Source organism: Belonocnema kinseyi, chromosome 5 (genome assembly GCF_010883055.1).
Source record: "Belonocnema kinseyi isolate 2016_QV_RU_SX_M_011 chromosome 5, B_treatae_v1, whole genome shotgun sequence".
Taxonomy (NCBI): domain Eukaryota; kingdom Metazoa; phylum Arthropoda; class Insecta; order Hymenoptera; family Cynipidae; genus Belonocnema; species Belonocnema kinseyi.
In genome coordinates this window covers 121008017-121012705 of record NC_046661.1, presented here as the reverse complement: position 1 = coordinate 121012705, position 4689 = coordinate 121008017, and positions in this window count along the sequence as shown.

Below are 4689 nucleotides of genomic sequence, written 5' to 3'. Positions count from 1 at the left end.
GGGAGCTCTTCTTAATATTTTGACACCAAAATCATGTCGATACACCTTACCGACTGCGAGTAAAGCCACCCACGCTTTAACTTGACAGACTGTATAAGTAAGCGAAACATCAGTAATCGTCAAATTTTAGTCAACTCACATATTAAATAAAAAATATTTAAAAGTTTTCTTAAATTTTCAACAGAGGTCTCACACTTTTCTTTGAGCCGTAAGCTATTATTGAGCTTGGTAAATTAAGAATTTAAAATAAATATTCAGTTTATTCGGTCTAATATGCAAATTCTACATATAACCTACTATTTAACTTTAAATATTTGCATTTAACGACGTTTTTAAATTATAATTTATATATATTATTCGAGAAAGCAGTTTCATATAACAATTTTGAGTTGAAAAGATGGTTATATAATTTTCAAATATACATAAATCATAATTTGAAACCATCAGCTGGACAAAATTTATGTTTTGTAATTAAAATATTTTTCATAACACATGTATCCAAAATTTGACTTTCGATGCTCCCGTAGCGGGTCAAAAGTTGTATTTTCAACCCTAGACTAGAAAGTAGAAAGAGGTGACTGCGAAAGTAATTTTATGCCGTAACCGGTATCAAAAGTTTATACATTCTACTTTATCTGCAGTTGTCTGCAGCCATTCTCCCTCTTATCGAACCTCGTCTCGAGAATAGAGGCTAACTGCAGTCGCCACCTTCGATCGTGAACGATCGAAGTTTTCAGCGTTAAATAAAGCGTGCATGTCTCGCCACAGTTTTCAAAATAAATAACTGAAGCTTTCAACTTGTTTTGTGAATACCCTAGAAAATTGTATTCTTAATTTTTATTAAAAAGAGCCATTTTTCATGTATCCAATTCAAATTTTCGCGGAACTTTGACTAGAGCAGCTTGCGCTTTCGTTAGAGCAGAGCGAACAGAAAAACCAATAACTGCTTATAACCTCATGGATATCACGTCTTAGTTGATAAACTGTCGACAATCAACGAAAATGTCGGTACTTTATTCTGTGAAGCTTATCGGTAAAGCTCAAAACAATTTTTTTTACTTCTTATTGTAAGTACGAGGTGTTAATCATTCTTTTACTTAAATCAGGATTGATATTTTCTTATAAAGGGGGCCCGGCCCCCCGAACCCACCCAGCAGGGGGCCTCGCCCCCTGCGCCCCACCAGGGTTTCACCCTGGGCCCACCCTCCCACCTTCTTCCAGTTGAAACGCAATATACTATTTGATTACTCTCCACCGTGTCATTCTAACCTCTGTCATTGTCTACGAATTTACAAATAATAACACCTTTGATGAGACGCGAAGAAGTTCCAGGCATCTCAAGTCAAATTTTCTTTTTCTTTGTATTAATATTATGTTTTTTTCTAAATGAAGGTTAATATTTTAAACATATGTATCATGTGTGTTGTTTACATGCTTATAATTTTGAAGGCAAAGGTTTCTTCTCCTAATGTTACGGGTTCTGAAAGCATCACACCAAAATGAAATATAATTGTTTCATCAATTTGTATCACAAATCTAATGAAATGTAATTGATGTGTGGAGTAAAATAGGCAAGAAATGATAAACATCTCATGTGTGAAAATTGCCCAGCTTCGACTATTTTAATTAGGGGCCCTATAGAGGCCCCTGAAACGTAGCCCACTGTGAAAGCGTCTAGCTGGGCCTTCGCAGGGGCCTACATATTTGCCTATTTATTTTTTTCTACAACAAAATCTAAGTCCGATCACAAAGTTAACAAAAAAAATGTACTTCAAAAACAAAGATTAAATTGTAATAAAAAATTCCAAAGAACAAAATGTTAATCGAAATCTGGTTCACCTTGTTTATGGAATAATATGATTTCTCACTTTTCATAAGAATTGGGCGATGAGAATAGAAAATGAATTACAAAACGTAGTGTTTTACATTAGTAATAAGATTATAGAAAATAGTAATTTAATGTGTGAACAATTTACATTCTGAAAATTTCACCAGTTTATTTTGTATACTATGTAATGTACAGCATGTATAAATATTCCAATTAATTATTATTCAGTTCTATTAATCTTCAATTGAAGGAAATATACATTTCAATTGTAATTTCGCGTCAAATTTTGAAGTAGTTCCTGTCAACTCATTGACTGACTAGGTTCTCGATCCGTTTTGATTTCGACTGTTAGGTTCCGTTTCACGATCCAATGATTTCGTTCGACGCCATTTCGTGTTCACTAGTAGTACACACTTTAAAAAGGGTCGCACAAAATGTTGCTTATTTGTGGAATTGTGATTTATTTTGATTTTCAACATTTATAAAATTACGAAGTACAATTCACATTTTTTTCAAAAGGGGGTGTTATTTGTTCGACTTAAAACGCACGCCTTTTCTTCACGTGGCTTTTTTAAGGTCAAAAACCACCTAATTGTATTTTTTTTTCTTTTAACACAGAAAATATACGTCATTCACGATGAGGTAAGAAAGCTTATAATATAGCTTTGATAATTTTTACACTTATTTGAATTTATTATAAGCAAAGCGTCTTTAATCAATAGTAATAAGTATAAAATAAAATTCCTTTCATGTTGAACTTATTTCTTTAGACAAAAGACATTCTGAATATACTATGTTAATTAATAGTTTAAGATATTAATTTTGTGTGTCTTTATTTAAAATCTTTAATTAAGTCTTTAATTAAAATATTGATTAATTGTTAAGATTGCGAAAAAAACACTCTCTAGCTACGATGGGACATGAGCATCAGACCATCAATCTGAAGGACCTAGACTCATATTTCAGCGGAGCTAGAGAGCGTTTTTTCGCAATCTTAAAAAATTAATCAATATTTTTTTAATATTAATTATGACCAAGTAGGCAAACAAAACTAACATCTTAAACTATTAATTAATTTCCCTGGTAAAGAAACTCACATCCATATTAAAATATAAATTTCATGTTTAGAAAGAAAAATCTTACAAGTATAAGAAATGACGTTGACATTCTGTTTGTAAGGAGATTATGAGGAACGTGGTCTCGTCTCTCCGTAGCCCAGTGGGTAGAGCATCAGACCGGCAATCTGAAGGATCTGGGCTCATATCCCAACGAAACTAGAGAGCGTTTTTTCGCAATCTTAAAAAATTCATTAATATTTTAATAATATTAATTATGACTGTTCATTATAACTGTTGAAGATTTAACACCTGCGTTATGACGCCCCCACCCCCAATATTATATCTTTGTTAATTAGGTAGCGCAAAAGTTTTCTGGGCTGGCGCATTTAGGCGCATTTGAAGTTATGACCGATAGCTATGATGAGTTTGAAAAAAATGTTCTGAGTTGAGAAAACTGATGCCAGCTCCCTCCAAGCCAAGGATCATAACTTCTGAGTTTAAAATAGATAGATGCTGATAATTAAGTAATTTAAGCCAGACAATTTGTTCATAAATGAAGAATAATTGAGAAACAATGTTTCTCTTCACTATTCACTTCTTATTGATACTATTAAAGTTCAGTTTAGTCTGATTCCTTCATCATTTTATCTTCATACAACTGGGATGCCAATAATTGGAGCCATCCCTGCGAAGAATTGTGTCAACCCTACCAATAATTGAATTTTTAGGCTAATGAGCTGATTTTAATTATTTTCTCAGTGTCTAATATATAATGAGGTAAATAAAGCTTAGAATTTGATACTCTATTAATATATATTAGCGCTTCACATATTAGTATTACATTTATCACAAATGCAATTTTTGACATTAATTGCTTTCTCAAAGCCTGAAGTTTGCCATAACCTGCCAACAATTGGGTCCATCAGCCTATAACATGATGGTGTAAAATTCTTAACTCTAATAATGTGATAAGGTCATATTAGGAATTTGTAAACTTGACTCAGTCTGTCACAATTTAAAAGCGTATGCTTCAGTTGTTTCATCAAAGCCAAACAAGATAAGAATGTTCTAGAATCATCCAATTACAATGCATCTATGGCCTCGAAAAAGATTCAGTTTTTTTCTTTTATTTCAAATTTTACTTAACTGTTTAAATTTTTGTTCTTGTAAATTAATTTTTCAACTAAACATTTATGTATACCATGTATCATCTCTAGTTTAAAATTAAACTGTTTATTTGAAATTTTCTGTATTTTGTTTTAACTTTGTCTTTTTTGGTAGAAAAACGATTTTAAATCTTGGTAGATATGTTATCTTCTTGGTTAAAAATTCATATGTTTCTTTATAAGAATTAAATTCTTTTCTTGAAAGTTAATATACGTAGTGGCCCATTTTAATCGATAATCCCAAATATCTTCTAAAATACTTTATCTACGAAGAAATGGTTCCAACAAAGGTTGACTAGGACCGAGGGGGACATTTGACTGTATTATCAATTTTGACCTTGAGGTCAGTTTTCAAGGTCAAATGGAAGTGAAACCCTTTTTTTAAATGAGAACCCCTATTTTTGATTGCGGATTTGAAAAAAACGGGGAATTGCACGTCAAAAATCACTGGTATAAAAATGGTTTTTATGACCTTGGAAAGATAAAAAATTAAGGTGAAATGTCTGAGAAACGACCAGATGCCCTTTTTATGAATTATCTTGGTTTTTCGTGTAAACAAACTTTTGCTCTGAGCCCAAAATATGTAATAAATTTAAAAAAAAATTTTAATCTGTTGAAAATTGTAATAGGTTTAAAA